Genomic DNA, 27,230 nt, shown 5'->3' on the forward strand with positions numbered 1-27,230 from the left:
GTCAGTTCACGTTGCACGAGACAGTCGCTCTTGTCGTCAACAGGACAATAAACTTTTTGTCGACTTGGGCATTAACGGCAAAGTGATACCATTCCAGCTCGATACCGGAGCTGCAGTTTAACTGATCAATCAAGACACGTACAAACAGCTGGGCACACCTCCGTTGCGTGCCGCAAATGTTAAGCTCAGTAGCTATTCCGGACAGCATATCCCTGTGTTAGGACAGTGCAGCCTTCTTGCCACATACAAGGGACAAACAAAACTTGTCGTTTTACGTCCTTCGTACTACTTCTGCAGTGAACTTGTTTGGTTTAGATTTATTTCAGTTGTTTAACTTGTCTATAGTCAATCAGGTCCTATCAGTGAACCAGACTGTGCCTTCAGACAGTGTTTTTCGTCTATGTGAAGAATTTGCAGACTTTTTGCACTGGGCCTTGGTTGCGCTAAGAACTATAAAGCACATTTGGAACTGAAAGTAAATGCACAACTGAAATTTTTCAGAGCGCGCAATGTTCCCCACACATTGTGTGATGAGGTCGCAACAACATTACACGATTTGGAATCACAAGGTGTAATTGAACGGGTGCAGGCTTCTCTCTGGGCTTCACCCTTAGTCATTTTGCCAAAACCTTCTGGAAAATTGTGGCTTTGTGTGGACTTCAAGGCAACAGTGAATCCACAACTAGTGATTGCAACTTTTCCTTTACCCCGCCCGGAAGATCTTTTTGACAAACTGTGCCCGGGTAAATATTTTTCGAAGTTGGACCTAGCAGATGCATACTTGCAAATACCGGTGGACGAAGACTCCCAGCGCGTTTTGGTGGTTAACACGCATCTTGGTTTGTATCGATTCAAAAGACTGCCATTCGGGTGTGCATCCGCCCCTGCATTGTTGCAGCAATATCTGCAAACTGTTTGTGCGTCGGTCTCTACTGCAGCAAACTATCTGGACGATATTGTGATCTCCGGAAAGACGGAAGAAGAACATTTAGCCAATCTCAGAACATTATTTCAGGTCTGGCGACAAAATGGTCTTCGCTTGCGGAAGGACAAATGTGTGTTTTTTGCTCGTGACTTACCCTACCTGGGACATGTACTCAATGCCCAAGGCATACATCCCAGTCCCGAGCACCTCCGTGCCATACAAGACTTACCTTCGCAGCAGAATTTGAAGCAGCTACAGAGTGTGCTGGGAAAAATCGACTATTACCATAAATATGTGCCCCACGCCTCTTCCATTTCAGCTCCGCTTCATCGCTTACGCCGTAAGGGTGTTCCGTTCGTCTGGACGACGGAATGCGAACGCGCCTTTCGCCAGTTGAAATCGGCGTTGCTTTCCAGTACTTGCCTTACGCCATTCGATCCCCAGAAGCCCCTTTTGTTGATGGTGGATGCATCGGATTTCGGGATCGGTGCTGTGCTTGCGCACAAAGATGGATCGCATGATCACCCTATTGCCTTTGCGTCCAAATTGCTCTCGTCTGCGCAAAGAAATTATTCACAGATCGAGAAAGAAGCATTGGCTCTCGTATTTGGTGTTACAAAGTTTCATGATTTCTTGTATGGTCGTCACGTTACCATAATCACAGACCACAAACCTTTGACATCGCTTTTTCATCCGAACAAGCCTGTACCTCCACGTACAGCGCAGAAATTCATTCGCTGGTCTATTTTCCTCTCGCAGTACCGCTACGATATCTTGTATCGGTCCACTGCTAAGCACGGAAACGCCGATGCGTTGTCCCGTTTGCCTGTTGCTGAGGATAGAGCATTCGATTCTTCCGAACTTGCTTGCATGTTCATTGATGCGGAAACCGAAGACGTGGTCGAATCGTTTCCGATTGATTTTCGTCATGTAGCTACAGCCACAGCTGCTGACCCTGTCCTTGCTACCGTTCTGCGTTTTGTTGCTACGCAATGGCCCTTGTCAAAGTCACGGATCGGGGATCCGTTGGTTCGCCGATTTCTTGCTCACAAGGAGAGACTTTTTGTTCGACGTGGTGTTTTGCTGTTGCGTTCTGATAATGATCAGTCCAGGGTCGTGGTTCCACGTTCGTTACAGTCCTCTGTCTTACAGCTTCTCCACCAAGGACATTGGGGTATAGTGAGAACGAAACAACTTGCTCGTCAGCACTGTACTTGGTTCGGAATCGACGCTGCGATTACGAATATGTGCTCTTCTTGCATGGCGTGTGCCGACCAACAATCCGCACCACCGCGGAAATTCTTTGCATGGCCAGAAGCCACTTCCCCTTGGCAACGCTTACACATCGATTTTGCTGGTCCATTCTGGAATGCTCGATGGTTGGTTCTAGTCGATTCATTCAATAATTTTCCTTTTGTTGTCCGGATGTCTTCCACGACGTCATCTGCCACCATCCAAGCGTTATCTGCTATCTTTTGCATTGAAGGTCTGCCACAGACTATTGTTTCCGACAATGAACAACAATTCATGTTCGCAGAATTTCAGTCATTCTGCAAGGCCAATGATATTCAACATCTGACGTCCGCGCCGTCTCGCCACAGTCAAACGGTGCCGCTGAACGATTAGTCAGCAGATGTTGAAGTTGAAAGAGTCTCATTCTTGGGGGGACGCGTGGTTGATCTTTTTGTCCTCGTATCGCTCTCAGCCCTGAGATGGTCGCTCGCCGGCTGAGTTGCTCCACGGTCGTCCTCATCGAACCTTGATGTCCTTGCTACATCCGCCGCATCAGGTTCCGGTGCAGCGGCAGACACCTGCTTTTGCTCCAGGCGACGTTGTCTACTGTCGTCACTTTCGAGGTTCACGGCGTTGGCTCGAAGGGCGCATTCTTCGCTGCTGCGGCCGCGCTATGTATCTGGTTTTCGGAGCCTCTGGTGAGGTGCGTCGGCATCTCAATCAACTGCGCCTCTGTCGTCGCACGGGATCTGTCGCTCCCCGTCTGCTTTCAGCGATGGGGCCGTCCGGTCAGCGCCCGGGGGACCCATCTACTGGCTCGCTTCGGCCCCAGGTGTTACCGACGCTGCCTTCCATTTTGCCCCATGGCGACGCGCCGCCGCCACCGCCGCCGCCGCCTGTTCTCCCGCCGGCGACGCCCGCAGTGGACGCGTCGCAGCAACCGCTGGGCGCCTCCCTGGGTCACGCGCCGCCAATCGCTCCCCGTGACCAGTTGTCCTCCGACATGGAACTCTTGCCCGCTCTGGACCATATGTCGTCTTCGCCCGTCGGGTGCCCCGGCCCGATGGAGGTCGACCCTTCGGCCCCTCCTTTCTCTCTGCGGGCGCATACACCGCATGTTGGCGTGCACCCTGGAGCAGGTTTTCAGGCGTTTCCTAGCTCCCCGCGGACTGAATGGCAGGGTGCGGGTGGCACAGACTCGCCTGATGTTAGGCTCCCCACCTCGTCGCATACGTCAACATGGGGTCCTCCCCACGGCGGGCGGAAGCCTTATAACACAACCGTACGCCGATTTGCGGGGGAGGAATGTGGTGTCACCACCAGACACCACACTTACTAGGTGGTAGCCTTTAAATCGGCCGCGGTCCGTTAGTATACGTCGGACCCGCGTGTCGCCACTATCAGAGATTGCAGACCGAGCGCCGCCATACGGCAGGTCTCGAGAGACTTCCTAGCACTCGTCCCAGTTGTACAGCCGACTTTGCTAGCGATGGTTCACTGACAATATACGCTCTCATTTGCCGAGACGATAGTTAGCATAGCCTTCAGCTACGTCATTTGCTACGACCTAGCAAGGCGCCGTGAACAGTTACTATTGATATTGTAAATAATGTACAGACAAGAGCTACGTTCAACATTAATGGATTAAAGTTAAGTATTCCACCAGTTACCTCCTTTTTTCTGAAGTCTAAATTCCTTGCCCTGTTCCAGACCTCACGCCAGCCTGCGTTAGCTTAAACGCGTGCCTTTCAGATTCCTCTAAAATTCGTGGGTTGGCTCTGCTGCCAATCCACAACACTAAACATCACGCACGACTTTCAATGCACAGTGCGCATCGACGAAAACTTACATAAATGGACAAAACCAGTACACAAACACCGTATCAGCACACTCAGGATTTGTAAATAAGTGCGGCATGCTTAAACGATATATAGTACTGGTCTGCAGGTCACAATCACAGATGAAAAATTTGATTAGGATTGTGTAGCTTATTGCAGACTATCTTTTCTCAGGACGACACACACACACACACACACACACACACACACACACACACACACACACACACACACACACACACCCATGCCCGAGGGAGGACTCGAACCTCGTGTTAATTGTACTACATGATGCTGGACGCCTGTGTGTACTGTGTGGATTCTCGTCGCTTGCTGCTACTAGCGGTGGGCATCAGTTACCACGAAGTGGCTTTCGTTATATTAATAAGTGTCACTGAAACGTGTGTGTGTGTCGGGAAGGCATTAAGGTAAAACATTTTCTCTTAATTTGCCAAATTTTTCCTTTAAGTATCGCAATATCTTACAATAATAGTGTTTAACTTTGTCATTTTCTTATCATGAGCTTACTATTTGATATTATTCTGTTAGGTCAGATGACACACGTGCGTCCAACGAAGCAGGTTTTCAATTCTTGTAAGAATATTGTCTCAAGCCAGGATTGTGTGTGTACCTTGTTCAGATCCTATATCCTACATTTATGCTGTGTAGTTTAATTTTTATTTGTGATGGTATCTTTCGTGTCTTCGGTTAGGGGTGAGCCATGGGGCAGTCGCTGGCGCCAGTGATTCTCTTATCTACTAGGGGCAGTAATCCCGCTCGTTCTGGAATGCGCGTTTTCTCTTTGGTTTTCCTCTTCTGGCTGCTGTTTTAAGCACAGCGCTTCTGACTATGGCTGTCTTGGTTTTCCGCTATGGCGCCTAGGTGGTCGTGCTCGCCCGTTGCTTGGGCATATGTTGTGTTGGCGAGTCGTAGAGTGACCGTTACGAATGACCGTTGGTTGCTCGCTGCGCTGTGTTATAATTGGAGGAGTGTGTCGGCGGTGGGCTGCTGGAAATTTGAAAGTTTATTGTAAGATTTCATGGGACCAAACTGTAGTGTCGGCAGACTTGCCAACACTACGCACACTAATTGAAAGAGGCGGCCAAGATGCACGCGCTAACTCACGACAGATGGAGAGACGTCTGCAACAGGAGACGTAATGAATGCTATAAAGAAAAGTACGTAGCTTCTTGAATACTTAACTTTTAATCCATCCTTTGTATACATCGTTCTTGATGAGACATCTGGAGATTGTGGCGATACAAGTGAGACTCTTTAGATACAAGCTATCTAAGGCTAATGGCGCCTTGCTAGGTCGTAGACATGGACTTATCTGAAGGCTACTCCAACTGTCCCTCGGCAAATGAGAGAAAGGCTTCGTCAGTGTAGTCGCTAGCAAAGTCGTCGTACAACTGGGGCGAGTGCTAGTAAGTCTCTCGAGACCTGCCGTGTGGTGGCGCTTGGTCTGCGATCACTGCCAGTGGCGACATGCGGGTCCGACATGTACTAATGGACCGCGGCCGATTTAAGCTACCACCTAGCAAGTGTGGTGTCTGGCGGTGACACCACATTCCTCCCCCGCAAATCGGCGGACGGTCGTGTGATAAGGCTTCCGCCCGCCGTGGGGAGGACCCCATGTTGACGTATGCGACGAGGTGGGGAGCCTAACAACAGGCGAGGCTGTGCGACCCGCACCCTGCCATTCGGTCCAAGGGGAGCTAGGAAACGCCTGAAAACCTAGTCCAGGGTGCACGTCAGCGTGCGGTGTATGCGCCCGTAGAGAGACAGGAGGAGCCGAAGGGTCGACCTTCATGTGGTCGGGGCACCCGACGGGCGAATACGACATCCGGTCCGGAGCGGGCAAGAGTGCCATGGCGGAGGACATCTGGTCACGGGAAGCGATCGGCGGCGTGTGACCCAGGGAGGCGCCAGGCGGTTGCAGCGATGCGTCCACTTCGGGCGGCGCCGGCGGAAGAACAGGCGGCGGCGGCAGCGGCGCGTTGCCATGGGGCAAAATGGAAGGCATCGTCGGTAACACCTGGGGATGAGGCGAGCCAGTAGATGGGTCCCCAGGGCGCTGACTGTACGGCACCATCGCTGAAAGCAGACGGGGAGCGGCAGAACCCAGGCGACGACAGAGGCGCAGCTGATTGACATGCCGACGCACCTCACCAGAGGCCCCCAAAACCAAAGACATCGCGCGGCCGAGGCAGCGAAGAATGCGCCCTGCGAGCCAACGCCGTGAACCGCAATAGTTGCGATAGAATACAACGTCGCCTGGAGCAAAAGCAGGAGTCTGCCGCTGCACAGGAACCTGATGCGGCGGATGCAGCAAAGACATCAAGGTTCGATGAGGACGACCGTGGAGCAACTCAGCCGGCGAGCGACCATCTTGGGGCTGAGAGCGATACGAAGACAAAAAGAGCAACAAAGCGTCCTCCCGAGAATGCGACTCTTTCAACTTCAACATCTGTGACTTGAAAGTCCGGACCAATCGTTCAGCGGCACCGTTCGACTGAGTCGAAAACGGCGCGGATGTCAGATGTTGAATACCATTGGCCTTGCAGAATGACAAATTCTGCGGACAGGAATTGTGGGCCATTGTCGGAAACAATAGACTGTGGAATACCTTCAATGCAAAAAATAGTGGATAACATGTGGATGGTGGCAGATGACGTTGTGGAAAACATCCGGACAACAAAAGGAAAATTATTGAATGAATCGACCAGAACCAACCATTGAGCATTCCAGAATGGACCAGCAAAATCGATGTGCAAGCGTTGCCAAGGGGAAGTGGCTTTCGGCCAAGCAAAGTATTTCCGCGGCAGTGCGGAGTGTTGTTCAGCACACGCCATGCAAGAAGAGCACATATTCGTAATCGCAGCATCGATTCCGAACCAAGTACAGTGCTGACGAGCAAGGTGTTTCGTTCGCACTATACCCCAATGTCCTTGGTGAAGAAGCCGTAAGACAGCGGACTGTAACGAACGTGGGACCACGACTCTGGACTGATCATTATCAGAACGCAACAACAAAACACCACGTCGGACAAAAAGTCTCTCCTTGTAAGCAAAAAATCGGCGAACCAACGGATCCTCGATCCGCGACTTTGACAAGGGCCATTGCGTAGCAACAAAACGCAAAACAGTAGCAAGGACAGGGTCAGAAGCTGTGGCTGTAGCTACACGACGAAAATCAATCGGAAACGATTCGACCACGTTATCGGTTTCCGTATCAATGAACATGCAAGCAAGTTCGGAAGACTCGAACGCTTTATCCTCAGCAACAGGCAAACGGGACAACGCATCAGCGTTGCCGTGCTTAGCAGTGGACCGATACAAGATATCGTAGCGGTTGGCGACCTCATTACGCAATGCGTGGGGTACATTGCGCGCTCTGAAAAATTTCGGTTGCGCGTTTACTTTGTTCCAAAGGTGCGTTAAGAGTTCTTAGCGCAACCGAGGCCCGGTGCAAAAATGTCTGCAAATTCGTCACATAGACGAGAAACACTGGCGGAAGGCACAGTCTGGTTCACTGATAGGACCTGATTTACTATAGACATGTTAAACAACTGAAATAAATCTAAAACAAACAAGTTCACTGCAGAAGAAGAACGAAGGACGTAAAATGACACAAGTTTTGTTTGTCTTTTGTATGTTGCAAGAAGAGTGCACTGTCCTAACACAGGGATCTGCTGTCCTGAATAACTATTGAGCTGAACATTTGCGGCACGCAACAGAGGTGTGCCCAGTTGTTTGTACGTGTCGTGATTGATCAATGAAACTGCAGCTCCGGTATCGAGCTTGAATGGTATCACTTTGCCTTCAAAGTCCAAGTCGACAAAAAGTTTATTGTCCTGCCGACGACAAGAGCGACTTGCTCGTGCAAGTTGAACTGATACAGGTACAGAAGCACTTGCGACTTTACGGGATTTCCGGCGACGTCGACGCACACGTTTTGCGGGAGGAACACAGTCACTGTTAGAGAGAGTGGCACTGGACGGGGTGGAATTAACTACATGAATGTCCATGGGCGTAGGTCCACGAGCCTGATTGTCCTTGGTTCTATTCCGGCGCGAAGCAAAGGGCCTGGAATGGGTGTGATTGTCTGATCTGAGCTTTTTCTGGCAAACACTTTGAAAATGTCCTTTCTTATGACAGTAAAAGCAAATAGTTAGCGTGACGGGCAAGTGTCACGCGAATGTCTAGTTGCACACCGCGGGCATGATTTTAGAACTGCATTGGCATGCTTACGCGGCACACGTGTTAGAGAGCTAGGCCGCAGCTGCGCGGACGTGCGTGAGGGCTGTGTAGCGTTCCGTGCAGCAGGCCCGGCGGGCCGGTTAATGTGACACATGGCTGGCGAAGTTTCAAACGATTCCTGAGCAAAGTCAAGTGTGTCTTGCCTATCCAATATGTCTATCACTTGTTGAAGGGAGGGATTGACTAGTTTCAAAATCTGTTCCCGTATGCGAACATCAGAAACGTTCTGTGCTATTGCATGACGTACCATTGTATCTGAATAAGGGAGTCCACATTCACACTCAAAAGCACAATGCCTAGTAAGTCCTTGCAATGTTGCAACCCACTCCCTATTAGTCTGACCGGCCGTACGTTTTGTACGAAAGAACGTATACCGTTTTGCAACGACATTGACTGTGTCCTTGAAATAGGCATCTAAAGCAGACAAAATTTCTTCGTAGGACAGAGTTGCTACGTCGCGTCGGGGAAACAATTTCACTATCACACGGTAGGTGGACACACCTACACACGAAAGCAAAAATGGCTGCCGCTCATTACCTTGAATTCTGTAGGCGGCGAGATGGAAGCCAAACTGTCGTGACCACTCCGTCCATGATTCCCGGCCCGCGTGAAACGGACGAAACTGGGGTGCAACAGCATGTTGTGGCTGCGGTAGCGATGAAGCGGCGGCTGCCGCATCGGTTTGCAGTGCACGTTGACCCTGGACGAGCTGTCCAAGGGCATCCAGTAACGCCTGCGTCTGCTGATTCTGCAAGCGATAAAATTCGGACAGTACATCTGGAGAAGCCATGACCCAAGTAAATTAGGGCAAAGCAAGTAGAAAGAACAAGATCCTGATAGATCCGCGTCGCCAAAAATGTAGTGTCGGCAGACTTGCCAACACTACGCACACTAATTGAGAGAGGCGGCCAAGATGCACGCGCTAACTCACGAAGGATGGAGAGAGGTCTGAAACAGGAGACGTAATGAATGCTATAAAGAAAAGTACGTAGCTTCTTGAATACTTAACTTTTAATCCATCCTTTGTATACATCGTTCTTGATGAGACATCTGGAGATTGTGGCGATACAAGTGAGACTCTTTAGATACAAGCTATCTAAGGCTAATGGCGCCTTGCTAGGTCGTAGACATGGACTTATCTGAAGGCTACTCCAACTGTCCCTCGGCAAATAAGAGAAAGGCTTCGTCAGTGTAGTCGCTAGCAAAGTCGTCGTACAACTGGGGCGAGTGCTAGTAAGTCTCTCGAGACCTGCCGTGTGGTGGCGCTCGGTCTGCGATCACTGCCAGTGGCGACACGCGGGTCCGACATGTACTAATGGACCGCGGCCGATTTAAGCTACCACCTAGCAGGTGTGGTGTCTGGCGGTGACACCGCACAAACTGCTCAGATCATCGGTCCCTAAGCTTACGCACTACTTAGTCTAAGTTAAACTAACTTACGCTCAGGACGACACACACTCCCATGCCTGAGGGACGACTCGCACCTCGTGTATATTGTACTACGTGATGCTGGACGCCTGTGTATGCAGTGTGGATTCTCGTCGTGTGCTGCTACTAACAGTGGGCATTAACTATTTCTCTGAAGTTGTGTTTGTGATCAGTCTGATCGTAATTTGTGTTCACAACCGGAGACAGTGATTTGTGTGTGAGTATCACCGCCTTGGCGCGAGTAAGGACTTCGCTCTCGATTCCGGTACATGTTGAGTAGTCCTGTTAAGATCGTAAGACATTGCTCAGTGACGGGAGCTCTAATCGTGAGTAGGATGAAGGCTGCATGAGTCATTCTGGGGTAGTGCGCAGGCCATGTTTAGCGTTAAGACAGTGTGCTTGTAATGTTACTTGAGTATCTTATGATTTATTCTGTGGTCTTCGTTTGAGTGGGCCGTGACTTTGGTGTCTTGTATTACGGGTTTTTATGCTCTTGGTTCGGCAGACCGTCAACTTCTCCAGACTTTATGCTTGTTATTGGGGTCTGCCTGTAAGAGTAAAGAAGTATGAGCTGTAAATAATTTTCCATGCTATTTTTTTTTTTTTTTGAGGTCTTGCATGTGTAAAGGGTACTGAATTTGAAAGGGGGAGGGCACAACTCTGAAATAAAAGGGTTTGAGTTGTGACCTTTGTTTTGGTTGTCTGTCCGTTGTTGTTGTTTTATGTCAAATTTTACTACGAGCGGGTGGCACAATCAGTTCCGGATTGACCAGTACAGGGGGCGGCGCCTTGATCGAAATACCGAGTGATCAAAAAGTCAGTATAAATTTGAAAACTGAATAAATCACGGAATAATGTAGATAGAGAGGTACAAATTGACATACATGCTTGGAATGACATGGGGTTTTATTAGAACAAAAAAAATACAAAAGTTCAAAAAATGTCCGACAGATGGCGCTTCATCTGATCAGAATAGCAATAACTAGCGTAAAAAAGTAAGACAAAGCAAAGATGATTTTCTTTACAGGAAATGCTCAATATGTCCACCATAATTCCTCAACAATAGCTGTAGTCGAGGAATAACGTTGTGAACAGCACTGTAAAGCATGTCCGGAGTTATGCTGAGGTATTGGCGTCGGATGTTGTCTTTCAGCATCCCTAGAGACGTCGGTCGATCACGATACACTTGCGACTTCAGATAACCCCAAAGCCAAAATCGCACGGACTGAGGTCAAGGGACCTGGGAGGCCAAGCATGACGAAAGTGGCGGCTGAGCACACGATCATCACCAAACGACACGGGCAAGAGATCTTTCACGCGTCTAGCAATATGGGGTGGAGCGCCATCGTGCATAAACATCGTACGTTCCAGCAGGTGTTTATCAGCCAGGCTGGGGATGACGTGATTATGTAACACATCGGCGTACCTCTCACCCGTCACGGTAGTAGTTACGAAACCAGAGTCACGCATTTCCTCGAAGAAAAAAGGCCCGATAACGGTTGTTGTTGTTGTGGTCTTCAGTCCTGAGATTGGTTTGATGCAGCTCTCCATGCCACTCTATCCTGTGCAAGCCTCTTCATCTCCCAGTACCTACTGCAACATACATCCTTCTGAATCTGCTTAGTGTATTGATCTCTTGGTCTCCCTCTACGATTTTTACCCTCCACGCTGCCCTCCAATGCTAAATTTGTGATCCCTTGATGCCTCAAAACATGTCCTACCAACCGATCACTTCTTCTAGTCAAGTTGTGCCACAAACTTCTCTTCTCCCCAATCCTATTCAATACCTCCTCATTAGTTCCGTGATCTACCCACCTTATCTTCAGCATTCTTCTGTAGCACCACATTCCGAAAGCTTCTATTCTCTTCTTGTCCAAACTATTTATCGTCCATGTTTCACTTCCATACATGGCTACACTCCATACAAATACTTTTAGAAACGACTTCCTGACACTTAAATCTATACTCGATGTTAACAAATTTCTCTTCTTCAGAAACGATTTCCTTGCCATTGCCAGTCTACATTTTATATCCTCTCTACTTCGACCATCATCAGTTATTTTACTCCCCAAATAGCAAAACTCCTTTACTACTTTAACTGTCTCATTTCCTAATCTAATCCCCTCAGCATCACCTGATTTAATTTGACTACATTCCATTATCCTCGTTTTGCTTTTGTTGATGTTCATCTTATATCCTCCTTTCAAGACACTGTCCATTCCGTTCAACTGCTCTTCCAAGTCCTTTGCTGTCTCTGACACAATTACAATGTCATCGGCGAACCTCAAAGTTTTTACTTCTTCTCCATGAATTTTAATACCTACTCCGAATTTTTCTTTTGTTTCCTTTACTGCTTGCTCAATATACAGATTGAATAATATCGGTGAGAGGCTACAACCCTGTCTCACTCCTTTCCCAACCACTGCTTCCCTTTCATACCCCTCGACTCTTATAACTGCCATCTGGTTTCTGTACAAATTGTAAATAGCCTTTCGCTCCTTGTATTTTACCCTTGCCACCCTCAGAATTTGAAAGAGGGTATTCCAGTTAACGTTGTCAAAAGCTTTCTCTAAGTCTACAAATGCTAGAAACGTAGGTTTGCCTTTTCTTAATCTTTCTTCTAAGATAAGTCGTAAGGTTAGTATTGCCTCACGTGTTCCAACATTTCTACGGAATCCAAACTGATCTTCCCAAAGGCCCGCTTCTACCAGTTTTTCCATTCGTCTGTAAAGAATTCGCGTTAGTATTTTGCAGCTGTGACTTATTAAACTGATAGTTCGGTAATTCTCACATCTGTCAACACCTGCTTTCTTTGGGATTGGAATTATTATATTCTTCTTGAAGTCTGTGGGTATTTCGCCTGTCTCATACATCATGCTCACCAGATGGTAGAGTTTTGTCATGACTGGTTCTCCCAAGGCCATCAGTAGTTCTAATGGAATGTTGTCTACTCCCGGGGCCTTGTTTCGACTCAGGTCTTTCAGTGCTCTGTCAAACTCTTCACGCAGTATCTTATCTCCCATTTCATCTTCTTCTACATCCTCTTCCATTTCCATAATATTGTCGTCAAGTGCATCGCCCTTGTATAGACCCTCTATATACTCCTTCCACCTTTCTGCCTTCCCTTCTTTGCTTAGAACTGGGTTTCCATCTGAGCTCTTGATATTCATACAAGTGGTTCTCTTCTCTCCAAAGGTCTCTTTAATTTTCCTGTAGGCAGTATCTATCTTACCCCTAGTGAGACAAGCCTCTACATCCTTACATTTGTCTTCTAGCCATCCCTGCTTAGCCATTTTGCACTTCCTGTCGATCTCATTTTTGAGACGTATGTATTCCTTTTTGCCTGTTTCATTTACTGCATTTTTATATTTTCTCCTTTCATCAATTAAATTCAATATTTCTTTTGTTACCCAAGGATTTCTATTAGCCCTCGTCTTTTTACCTACTTGATCCTCTGCTGTCTTCACTATTTCATCCCTCAGAGCTACCCATTCTTCTTCTGCTGTATTTCTTTCCCCCATTGCTGTCGATTGTTCCCTTATGCTCTCCCTGAACCTCTGTACAACCTCTGGTTTAGTCAGATTATCCAGGTCCCATCTCCTTAAATTCCCACCTTTTTGCAGTTTCTTCAGTTTCAATCTGCAGTTCATAACCAATAGATTGTGGTCAGAATCCACATCTGCCCCTGGAAATGTCTTACAATTTAAAACCTGGTTCCTAAATCTCTGTCTTACCATTATATAATATATCTGATACCTTTCAGTATCTCCAGGATTCTTCCAGGTATACAACCTTCTTTTATGATTCTTGAACCAAGTGTTAGCTATGATTAAGTTATGCTCTGTGCAAAATTCTAGAAGGCGGCTTCCTCTTTCATTTCTTCCCCCCAATCCATATTCACCTACTATGTTTCCTTCTCTCCCTTTTCCTACTGACTAATTCCAGTCACCCATGACTATTAAATTTTCGTCTCCCTTCACTACCTGACTAATTTCTTTTATGTCGTCATACATTTCATCAATTTCTTCATCATCTGCAGAGCTAGTTGGCATATAAACCTGTACTACTGTAGTAGGCATGGGCTTTGTGTCTATCTTGGCCACAATAATGCGTTCACTATGCTGTTTGTAGTAGCTAACCCGCACTCCTATTTTTTTTTTATTCATTATTAAACCTACTCCTGCATTACCCCTATTTGATTTTGTATTTATAACCCTGTAATCACCTGACCAAAAGTCTTGTTCCTCCTGCCACCGAACTTCACTAATTCCCACTATATCTAACTTTAACCTATCCATTTCCCTTTTTAAATTTTCTAACCTACCTGCCCGATTAAGGGATCTGACATTCCACGCTCCGATCCGTAGAATGCCAGTTTTCTTTCTCCTGATAACGACGTCCTCTTGAGTAGTCCCCGCCCGGAGATACGAATGGGGGACTATTTTACCTCCGGAATATTTTACCCAAGAGGACGCCATCATCATTTAATCATACAGTAAAGCTGCATGTCCTCGGGAAAATTACGGCTGTAGTTTCCCCTTGCTTTCAGCCGTTCGCAGTACCAGCACAGTACCCGATAACGGTAGATGTGGTAAATCCAACTCACACCGTGACTTTCTCGTCGTGCAATGGAGTTTCCACGACAGTCCTAGGATTTTCGGTAGCCCAAATTCTGCAGTTGTGGGCGTTGACAGACCCTCGGAGCGTGAAATGAGCTTCGTCGGTCCACAACACGTTACTCAACCAATTGTCATCTTCCGCCATCTTTTGAAACGCCCACACCACAAATGCCCTCCGCTTCACTAAATCACCAGGTAACAGTTCATGATGCTGATGGATTTTGTACGGATAGCATCGGAGGGTACGCCTAAGTGCCAACCAAACAGTAATGTATGGAGTACCGGTGCGACGTGCGACTGCACGAGCGCTGACTTCCCCGTGCATAGACGAACCCGCTACAGTCTCCATTTCTTCCTGAACTGTCTCAGCAGCATTACGCCTTGTGCTCGGTCGGCCACTACGGGGTCTATCGTCTAAACAACCCGTGGCTTCGAACTTCGAAATCATTCCCGCCACAGCTGCACTTGTCAACGGACCTTTACCCGTTCGAATCCCCTTCTTATGGCGATAGGATCGTAACGCTGAACTAGCACATTCCCCATTCTGATAATACAGCTTCACTAAAAGCGCCTTTTCAGGTAACGTCAACATGCTGCGACTGCTGGAGCATCTGATTCTCTCTCTCATTACAGCTCCTTTTATACACGACTGTCATGCGCAGTCACTGGCGTTTTGTGAACTTTGGTTTTTCTTTGGTTCTAATAAAACCCAATGTCATGCCAAGCATGTGTGTCAGTTTTTACCTCTCTATCTACATTATTCCGTGGTTTATTAAGTTTTCAAATTTATACTGTCTTTTTGATCACCCGATATATTCGGACGCTGTTAGCTCGGACAGCTACGTTTTGGTGACGGTCGGTGCTACTTGGCTGTATCCTGTCAGAGTCACTGTTCGCCCCAGTAGTTGACAGGAGTTGAGTATTCTTTCTTGAAATTATTTGGAGATCTCTCTCGTTAATGTGTGTCGGGCAGCGCCAGTGTGCGTCCGCTGTTCCTAGTAGTTTGGTCAGTCTCAGTCTAGTTTTCGGTGAGGGGGGGGGGGGGGAGGTCATCCGTTTGGCTGTGCTCGCTGTTGCATGGAACTTGAACTGACTATTAAGATAAGTGTCTGTTCTGCCTAAATATTGTTGTTATACTTGAATGGGATTTCACGAATGAGTTCAGTGGAATCAGTCACTATATAACTGGTGAAATTCCGTTGTTCTATGATCTGTTTACTGGCCTAAGATTCTTGTTGGGGATTTTGCTCTTTTACTTGAAATTTGTTACTTAATATTCTGTACTGCTGCTTGTTTTACCAATGGGGATTTAGTCCCGGTAAATTCCTGTTAAATTTGTGGGCAATTATGCTTGTCGTGTATATTTATCTGGAACTATTTCTTATTTATTTAAAAGGAAGGATCTTTACTTAATTTGTTTGATTCCGTATAATCTTACAGAGACTGTATTATATTTTTAATTATATTTGTTATTGGTGGTTTTTGGAAGGCTGGTTCGTAAAAGATTTTGTACAACTGGTTTTGGGGATATGTGTAATAAAACTTCGTGAACTACAAGCTTGTGTTTGCGTTTTCTTGTGACTCACGTCCGAAGAGAACTAGTGTTCTCTTGTTGATTTACTCTCTAGCTGAGGACTTCTAGAATTCCGATCTAGAAAACAGTTATGTATTATAAAATTTGGGAATACATCTTTGAAGTGTGATTTCGTTCCAGTGTTGTTTGAACTAAAAATATTGCTACTGGATGGTAACAATTAAAGTGCAGCTACTCACGGACGTCCAGTGTGCGCTGTAATTATCTTTTGGCAGCGAAACTAGCTAGATGTGCAACTGTTAATACAGGACCGATTTACACTGTGTAAAAATTACCTCCAGTTTTGCCATAACGTGAGTGAACAATATGGGAACTGAGAAGAGAGACCGTACGCTGTGAGTGAAACTGCTTTACGTGAACCGCGGCAGGTACAGTGCTGCACTGAGAGAGTATCGCCCACTGAAAGGTCCGAGGAGAGACCCGATGTCATTAAATAGTTTAAAGAAGATGATAATGATGATAATGGAATTAGAAAACACGGGTGAGCTTGGTGTGGCACATGGAGGAGGAAGCCGTTCTGTTCCACTGGACGTTATGGGCGAAGTTGCTGTTGCTGTAACTGACCATACAGCTCGTGCCGTGTATAGTACACTACTGGCCATTAAAACTGCTACACCACGAAGATCACGTGCTACAGACGCGAAATTTAACTGACAGGAAGAAGATGCTGTGATATGCAAATGATTAGCTTTTCAGATCATTCACACAAGGTTGGCGCCGCTGGCGACACCTACAACGTGCTGACATGAGGAAAGTTTCCAACCGAGTTCTCATACACAAACAGCAGTTGACCGGCGTTGCCTGGTGAAACGTTGTTGTAATGTGTAAGGAGGAGAAATGCGTACCATCACGTTTCCGCCTTTGATAAAGGTCAGATTGTAGCCTATCGCGATTGCGGTTTATCGTATTGCGACACTGCTGCTCGCGTTGGTCGAGGTCCAATGACTGTTAGCAGAATATGGAATCGGTGGGTTCAGGAGGGTAATACGGAACGCCGTGCTGGATCCCAACGGCCTGATATCACTAGCAGTGGAGATGACAAGCATCTTATCCGCATGGCTGTAACGGATCGTGCAGCCACGTCTCGACTCCTCAGTCAACAGAAGGGGCATTTGAAAGACAGCAACCATCTGCACGAACAGTTCGACGACGTTTGAAGCAGCATGGACTATCAGCTCGGAGACCATGGCTGCGGTTACCCTTGACGCTGCATCGCAGACAGGAGCGCCTGTGATGGTGTACTCAACGACGAACCTGGGTCCATGAATGGCAAAACGTCATTTTTTCGGATGAATTCAGGTTCTGATTACAGCGTCATGATGGTCGCATCCGTGTTTGGCGACATCGCGGTGAACGCACATTGGAAGCGTGTATTCGTCATCGCCATACTGGCGTATCACCAGGCGTGATTGGTTACACGTTTCGGTCACCTCTTGTTCGCACTGACGGCACTTTGAACAGCGGACGTTACATTTCAGATGTGTTACGACCCGTGGCTCTACCATTCATTCGATCCCTGCGATCCCTGCATTTCAGCAGGATAATGCACGACCGCATGTTGCAGGTCCTGTACGGGCCTTTTTGGATACAGAAAATGTTCGACTGCTGCCCTCGCCAGCACATTCTCCAGATCTCTTGCCAATTGAAAACGTCTGGTCAATGGTGACCGAGCAACTGGCTCGTCGCAATATGCCAGTCACTGGTCTTGACGAACTGTGGTATCGTGTTGAAGCTGCATGGGCAGCTGTACCTGTACACGCCATCCAAGCTCTGTCTGACTCAATGCCCAGGCGTATCAAGGCCGTTATTACGGCCAGAAGTGGTTGTTCTGGATACTGATTTCTCAGGATCTATGCACCCAAATTTCGTGAAAATGTAATCACATGTCAGTTCTAGTATATTAGATTTGTCCAACGAATACCCGTTTATCATCTGCATTTCTTCTTGGTGTAGCAATTTTAATGGCCAGTAGTGTACTAGTGCTGGTGCAGACTCACGAGAATTTTCTATCCCGTGGTTAAAAAGTTTTGCGGTCTATACTACACTGGTACTCGTACAAGATCCAGACGGTGCAGTAGCTGAAACCTCATATCCTTCAGCACACGTTCTGAACTTGCTCTTCAGATTCTGTCACGCATGAAACGTGATGACGTATGACCGTGCAATATGCTGAGGTGTGTCCGCCTGCTTAACTGGGTGGTAACGTGGTCGCCTCCCATGCAAGCGGCCTGTGTTCGATTCCCGGTCACGTTGGAGATTTTCTCCGCTCGGGGACTGGGTGTTGTGTTCTCCTCATCATCATTTCATCCTCAACACGGGCGGGCAAGTCGCCCAATGTGGCGTCGACTGAAATAAGACATGCACTTCGCGGTCGAACTTCCCCTGATGGGGCCTCCCGGCCAACGATGCCATAAGCTCATTTCATTTTACTGTGGTGTAACGAGGTACATTTCATACTAAAGAGTGTCTTGAACACATAGAAATGCCGGATTTGGGTCACTGTTGAACCAGGCATTGTGCATGAAGTGCCGTTGCACCGGGCGTACATGAATGTGTGGTGTGGATTCATAAGCATCTTTGTTCTCGGAGAGTACTGTTTTGAAGAAACACATTAAGGTGTACCGTGACACCTGCACGTTATCCAGACATCTTTGCACAGCATGTGACTCCTGCTTTGGAAGAGCGCAATTCTATGTGGTGAAACGTCCCCTTAGAAAAATCATGAATGACTGTGCTAGTAAACGTCTTACGTTATTTGATTCTCAAACAGCTGAGCAAAACTGAACGTACTCAGACATTTCTCTCTTTACTTATTCTAGTCATCACTAAACTGACTCACAATTTTTTTTCAGCACAATGCAATCTGACTTTCAATAATCCCTACAAAAGAATGGCCCTGACTAGAATTAACCTATACCTTTCACAAATCACTTACCTCACAAAAATCTTCGTTACTCGAACTACTGTAATACAGCGAGCGCCACTACTGCCAGCTAAATAAAAGATTCAAACTACTGAAGGCACTAACTACTGATAGGCATAGTTAGCAAATCAAAGATTTTGATAGAGAACAAAAAATGTATTTACCTTAATAGTGTTCAAAAGTCATCAAATATATATCTATCAATTCATGACATCCATTTTTACAAATTTGCTTTTTCTGACAGACACACGTCCAGGTCGTCCGCTTATAGCAACCTCTCAAAACTCTGACATCTCTCCACATCCACCATTGTTGGCGGTTCACCCCCAACTGCCCAACGCTATGCGCTGTTCACATCCAACTGCCCAACACTACACAAGAGAATATTCAAACAATGAGTCCAACCAGCCACAGACTGCACACAGCGCAGTCAGCGATTTTCATACAGAGCGCTACGTGGCATTACCAACATAAAAACCTAAACAGCCTATTTACATAGCCCCCAATTTAACAAATTATTTTGGGCAGATTCCAATGAACATTTGCCAATTTTTTTTATATTAACGATAACAAATATATCAAATGCACACATTAATGATATAATGTTGGTCAAAAGCAAAAATTGTTCTCAGAAAGACAGTAGTGGAGGTGAGTCGCCAGCAGTGGTGGATATGATGAGAGAGATGCCAGAGTTTTGAGAGAAGACGATCTGGACGTGTGTCCGTGAGAAAAAGGAAATTTGTAAGACTGGATGTCATGAACATATATATATATATATATATATATATATATATATATATATATATATATATATATAGTCATAGTATATATATATATATATATATATATATATACTATGACTTTTGAACACTATTAAGGTAAATATATTGTTTGTTCTGTATCAAAATCTTTCATTTTCTAACTATGCCTGTCAGTAGTTAGTGCCTTCAGGAGTTAGAATCTTTTATCTGGCAGTATTGGCGCTCGCTGTATTTCAGTAGTTCGATTAACTAAGATTTTTGTGAGGTAAGTGATTCATGAAATGTATTGGTTATTGTTAGTCAGGGCCATTCTTTTGTAGGTATTATTGAAAGATTGCGTTGCACTAAAAATATTGTGTGTCAGTTTAGTGATGACCAGAATAAGTGAAGAGAGAAATGTCTGAGTTCGTTCAGTTTTTCTCAGCTGTTTGAAAATCAAGTAACTTAAGAGGTTTACCAGCACAGTCGTTCATAATTTAGCTAAAGGGACGTTTCAGTGGAAACTACTGTTTTCATGCAAGACTGGGCAACACTTCATGTCTCTCGCACAGTGAAAGATGTGCCTAATGGATCATTCAACATCTCCAGAGGTTTTCCAGATACACTATGTGATAAAAAGTATCCGGACACTCCCAAAAACATACGTTTTTCATATTAGGCGCCTTTTGCTGCCACTTGCTGCCAGGTACTCCATATCAGCGACCTCAGTAGTCATTAGACATCGTGCGAGAGCAGAACGGGGTGCTCCGCGGAACTCATGGACTTTGAACGTTGTCAGTTGATTGGGTGCCACTTGTGTCATAATTCTGTATGCGAGATTTCCACACTCCTAAACTCCCCTAGTTTCAAAGTTTGCGATGTGATAATGAATTGGAAATCTGAAGGGACACGTACAGCACAGAAGCGTACAGGCCGACCTCGTCTGTTGACTGACAGAGACCGCCGACACTTGAAGAGGGTCGTAATGTGTAACAGGCAGACATCTACCCATACCATCAGACAGGAATTCCAAACTGCATCAGGATCCACTGCAAGTGCTACTTGACAGTTAGGCCCGAGGTGCGAAAACTTGGATTTCATGGTCGAGCGGCTGCTGATAAGCCACACATCACGCCAGTAAACGGCAAACGATGCCTCGCTTGGTGTAAGGAGCGTAAACATTGGATGATTGAACAGTAGAAAAACATTGTGTGGAGTGACGAATCACGGTGCACAATGTGGCGATCCGATGGCAGTGTGTGGGTATGGCGAATGCCCGGTGAACGTCATCTGCCAGCATGTCTAGTGCCGAAAGTAAAATTCGGAGATGGTGGTGTTATGGTGTGGTCGTGTTTGCCATGGACGGGGCTTGCACCCCTTGTTGTGTTGTGTGACGTTATCACAGCGCAGGCCTACATTGATGTTTTAAGCACCTTCTTGCTTCACACTGTTGAAGAGCAATTCGGGGATGGCGATTGCATCTTTCAACACCATCGAGCACCTGTTCATAATGCACGGCCTGTGGCGGAGTGGCTACACGACAATAACATCCTTGAAAGGGACTGGCCTGCACAGAGTCCTGACCTGAATCCTATAGAACACCTTTGGGATGTTTTGGAACGCCGACTTCGTGTCAGGCCTCACCGACCGACATCGATACCTCTACTCAGTGCAGCACTCCGTGAAGAATGGGCTGCCATTCCCCAAAAAAACTTCCAGCACCTGATTGAACGTATGCCTGCTAGAATGCCATCAAGGCTAAGGATGGGCCAACACCATACTGAATTCCAGCATTACCGATGAAGGGCGCCACGAACTTGTAATTTACTTTCAGCCAGGTGTCCGGAATCCAAGTGAGTGAATTTTGGCTCTGGGAATATCTAAAAGAATGCGTTTACCAGACACACGTTCGGTCTGTTCCTGATCGGAAGGCCAGTGTACAGGAACAGTTGTGAGCAACTGCCGATCACACGGTTTTACAGATGCAGCATTTCGTCGATGTCTCTGGTGCTCATATTGAACAAATTATGTAACCGGCGGTTGTCTGACCCTTTCTACCCACGTCGCCGACCTGATCTGTTACGTATGGATACATTTCTATGCGTCTTTCTTGCATTCACAGTGCTAATTTGCACCTGGTGGCCAAAATTGGAACAAATTTCTTTCCAGCGTAAATCGGTTCCGTATTAACGCATTAGCATATTTGTCAACTTTCGTTGCCCAAAGGGATCTCTGTGAGTAACTGTACTTTAATTACAACCATCCGGTATATCTCTCAAGGAATGCTTTTGGTACTGTTGTTTTGGAAAAATCATTAAATGTAAAACCAGTAAGTTTTCCTTAGAATTATTGTTCTCTTTTTAAATAATCTGCTTTGGAAGTGTTTTACTTCATGTTTTAGTAATTGTGTTCAGTAACAGTCAATAAATGGTGTTACTGTTAAATTATAATTACTCCTTCACAAACCCCGTCCACTTCTCGCCACAACCTGTGATGCTGCTAAATTTTCCACCGTATCAACCTATAACTACGAGGGTCACTTCAGTAATTAAAGAGACAAATAGGTCAGAAGAAAAAAGCGTTTATTTTTACTTTTTCTGCATTTTACCGTAATCCCCTTGAACATTTATGCACCTGTTCCAAAGGGCTAAAAGCTTTTTTTTTATTCTGGGTGCAAAGAACTCTTCATCTTGATGTTTGAACCAATTTCCCACAGACTTTTTCACGTGCTCGTTGTCCTGGAACCTCTTCCCACGTAATGCCTCCTTCAGTGCACAAAACAAATGAAAATCACTAGGTACTAAATCAGGACTGTAAAGGGGATGAGGCAGTACTTCCCAGACCATTTTGTCGATGGTTTCACGGGTTAGGTGAGTGGAGAATCACACCTCTCCTCTGAGATCCACGACGTCTCTCTCTCATGGCTGGTTTCACCTTGTTTAAAAGCAAATGCTAGTAGTATTGGCTGTTCATTGTACGCTGCCCGTCGAGATAATTACAAAAAACTGGACCTTCAGCATCCCAAAACACGTCAACATGACTTTTCCTGCTGATTCTTGGGTTTTGAATTTTTTCTTGACACGTGAGTAGGTGTGCTTCCACTCCATGCTCTGACTTTTTGATTCTGACTTGTAATAGTGAACCAAAGATTCATCACAAGTTGAAATTTTGTAGAGGAAGTGCTCAACTTCTCTTTCATAACGTTCCTTTAGCTCTGTGCACACTCTGTACTCGTTGCCTCGTGTAGCCGCGTGAACTCCTTTGGGACCCATCTTGCACATGTTTTGCGGTACTTCAGCTTGTTACAGATAATGTTATGAACTGTACCAGTACTAACTTGAACCTTATCAACTATCATATCCACAGTCACACTGATGACGGTACGATAACGTGATCAATTCGATTTTCAAGTGAGGGAGTTGAAACTGCAGCTGGTCGGCCAGAACGGTGTTCGTCAGTCACTGAGTCGCGACCATTTTCGGACTGCTCTACCCACTTGTAAAAATTTGCACGATTCATACAACCTCCACCATAAGCTTTAGACAGTTTACGGTATACATGCACAGGTTTCTCGCCTTCAGTAAGAAAAAAACGAATAACAGAACGTTGTTCAACTAATGTGGACGTTTCAAGGAGACTCGCCATCTTGAAATGTATTTTTGAGGTTATAAACAAAACAATGTTGATACATCAGCTGATCAGGGCTCATCCTAGTGATGCCAACTTAAAGCCACAAAAGTACCAAACTTGCCCTACTAACAGTTTTTGCCCTAGATCAATTTGTCTCTTTAACTAAACTAATGTGGACGTTTCAAGGAGACTCGCCATCTTGAAATGTATTTTTGAGGTTATAAACAAAACAATGTTGATACATCAGCTGATCAGGGCTCATCCTAGTGATGCCAACTTAAAGCAACAAAAGTACCAAACTTGCCCTACTAACAGTTTTTGCCCTAGATCAATTTGTCTCTTTAATCGTTGGATGATCCTCTTAGAACCGCACTAATCATTATCAGAGCGTCCCCCCCTCTCCCATACGTTTTTCAAGGCGCTTGATACATGTGCACAGAACAAGACGGTGAGGAGACTTCGAATCAGGTAGGCAGGAAATTACACGCCATGGGTGGACACATTTCCTGACTGTGTCTAGGTGAGATCACGTGCAATATTCTAGCAGCACATCGAACGAATCGTCAGCTTCGTTTCCGGTCGTATGACGAACAAAATCTTACTACTCGAGATTTCTAAACTGTTCTAATTTCCTCGAGAACGGGACGGAATGGAGAGATCGTCACAAATGTCGCGCACTCGCGTACCAGCTCGCACGAATCAGAGATGAGTCGGTGAGAAAGTCTCCATGCCTTTCCGGCACATTCGCTTCTGTCGCCAGGGGCGTTTTTTTTGGGCTCTGTTCCTCCTAGAGCAGAGCATCAGCATAATCATAATTTCCGCCCGGAGCAGCAATGCAATCAAGTCCAAGGCCGGAGCTTTGTAACAGTGGACGGCGCGACGGGAAAGAAGGGCGACTCTGCGTTTAACACGCGCCAGCCCCGATCTCAACAATTTCCGCGTTGTTATCTTTTACTGCTCTGCTTCCCTTGTTACGGACGTACTGGGAGAGGGCCGCTGTTAAAATTTGTTCCACTCCGTTAAGCGGACGGCGATACAGAAAAGAGCTTCACGTCCTGAGGCGAAAAGTCGATCCACGAGACGCTCACAAAAGTTTCGCCTGTCCTGTAAAACCAGTGTTTTTGGTATCCAGTGACGCATTGTTTTTACAAAATTATCAATTTTTGACTCTTATGTTACAGATCTTGAAGACGTAACAGGGTAATATATAAAAGCCGATCAAAAATTTTCCTTTTCATGGCGTTGTTGCAGCGTGTATGCAACGTAGAGCAACTCTGATGCTGATGTACAAGGTATTAAAAAAGTCTTGTATACCATGAGAGGCGGTAGAACGCACCTAAAAAAGAAAAATAAGTCCAGTAAACGTGGGTCAGGAAACGCATACTGTTTATACAGGGTGATTAAAAAATGACCGGTATATTTGAAACGGCAATAAAAACTAAACGAGCAGCGATAGAAATACACCGTTTGTTGCAATATGCTTGGGACAACAGTACATTTTCAGGCAGACAAACTTTCGAAATTACAGTAGTTACAATTTTCAACAACAGATGGCGCTGCGGTCTGGGAAACTCTATAGTACGATATTTTCCACATATCCACCATGCGTAGCAATAATATGGCGTAGTCTCTGAATGAAATTACCCGAAACCTTTGACAACGTGTCTGGCGGAATGGCTTCACATGCAGATGAGATGTACTGCTTCAGCTGTTCAATTGTTTCTGGATTCTGGCGGTACACCTGGTCTTACAAGTGTCCCCACAGAAAGAAGTCACAGGGGTTCATGTCTGGCGAATAGGGAGGCCAATCCACGCCGCCTCCTGTATGTTTCGGATAGCCCAAAGAAATCACACGATCATCGAAATATTCATTCAGGAAATTAAAGACGTCGGCCGTGCGATGTGGCCGGGCACCATCTTGCATAAACCACGAGGTGTTCGCAGTGTCGTCTAAGGCAGTTTGTAACGCCACAAATTCACGAAGAATGTCCAGATAGCGTGATGCAGTAATCGTTTCGGATCTGAAAAATGGGCCAATGATTCCTTTGGAAGAAATGGCGGCCCAGACCAGTACTTTCTGAGGATGCAGGGACGATGGGACTGCAACATGGGGCTTTTCGGTTCCCCACATGCGCCAGTTCTGTTTATTGACGAAGCCGTCCAGGTAAAAATAAGCTTCGTCAGTAAACCAAATGCTGCCCACATGCATATCGCCGTCATCAATCCTGTGCACTATATCGTTAGCGAATGTCTCTCGTGCAGCAATGGTAGCGGCGCTGAGGGGTTGCCGCGTTTGAATTTTGTATGGATAGAGGTGTAAACTCTGGCGCAAGAGACGATACGTGGACGTTGGCGTAATTTGGACCGCAGCTGCAACACGGCGAACGGAAACCCGAGGCCGCTGTTGGATCACCTGCTGCACTAGCTGCGCGTTGCCCTCTGTGGTTGCCGTACGCGGTCGCCCTACCTTTCCAGCACGTTCATCCGTCACGTTCCCAGTCCGTTGAAATTTTTCAAACAGATCCTTTATTGTATCGCTTTTCGGTCCTATGGTTATATTAAACCTCCTGCCCGCATCTCGTGGTCGTGCGGTAGCGTTCTCGCTTCCCACGCCCGAGTTCCCGGGTTCGATTCCCGGCGGGGTCAGGGATTTTCTCTGCCTCGTGATGGCTGGGTGTTGTGTGCTGTCCTTAGGTTAGTTAGGTTTAAGTAGTTCTAAGTCCTAGGGGACTTATGACCACAGCAGTTGAGTCCCATAGTGCTCAGAGCCATTTGAACCATTTTATATTAAACCTCCGTTGAAAACTTCGTCTTGTTGCAACAACACTGTGTTCTAGGCGGTGGAATTCCAACACCAGAAAAATCCTCTGTTCTAAGGAATAAACCATGTTGTCTACAGCACACTTTCACGTTGTGAACAGCACACGCTTACAGCAGAAAGACGACGTACAGAATGGCGCACCCACAGACTGCGTTGTCTTCTATATCTTTCACATCACTTGCAGCGCCATCTGTCGTTGAAAATTGTAACTACTGTAATTTCGAAAGTTTGTCCGCCTGAAAATGTACTGTTGTCCCAAGCATATTGCAACAAACGGTGTATTTCTATCGCTGCTCGTTTAGTTTTTATTGCCGTTTCAAATATACCGGTCATTTCTGAAACACCCTGTAGGAAGAGTTACGCGACGCTTGGTTGCAGGTACACTACTGGCCATTAAAATTGCTACACCACGAAGATCACGTGCTACAGACGCGAAATTTAACCGACAGGAAGAAGATGCTGTGATATGCAAATGATTAGCTTTTCAGATCATTCACACAAGGTTGGCGCCGCTGGCGACACCTACAACGTGCTGACACGTGGAAAGTTTCCAACCGATTTCTCATACACAAACAGCAGTTGACCGGCGTTGCCTGGTGAAACGTTGTGCGACATTGCTGCTCGCGTTGACGAGATCCATTGACTGTTAGCAGAATATGGAATCGGTGGGTTCAGGAGGATAATACGGAACGCCGTGGTGGATCCCAATGGCCTCGTATCACTAGCGGTCGAGATGACAGGCATCTTATCCGCATGGCTGTAACGGATCGTGCAGCCACGTCTCGATCCCTGAGTCAACAGATGGGGACGTTTGCAAGACAAAAACCATCTGCACGAACAGTTCGACGACGTTTGCAGCAGCATGGACTACCAGCTCGGAGACCGTGGCTGCAGTTACCCTTGACGCTGCATCACAGACAGGAGCGCCTGCGATGGTGTACTCAACGACGAACCTGGTTGCACGAATGGCAAAACGTCATTTTTTCGGATGAATCCAGGTTCTGTTTACAGCATCGTGATGGTCGCATCCGTGTTTAGCGACATCGCGGTGAACGCACATTGGAAGCGTGTATTCGTCATCGCCATACTGGCATATCACCCGGCATGATGGTATGGGGTGCCATTGGTTACACATCTCGGTCAGCTCTTGTTCGCATTGGCGGCACTTTGAACAGCGGACGTTACATATCATATGTGTTACGCTCCGTGGCTCTACCCTT

Source organism: Schistocerca nitens, chromosome 9 (genome assembly GCF_023898315.1).
Source record: "Schistocerca nitens isolate TAMUIC-IGC-003100 chromosome 9, iqSchNite1.1, whole genome shotgun sequence".
Classification (NCBI taxonomy): domain Eukaryota; kingdom Metazoa; phylum Arthropoda; class Insecta; order Orthoptera; family Acrididae; genus Schistocerca; species Schistocerca nitens.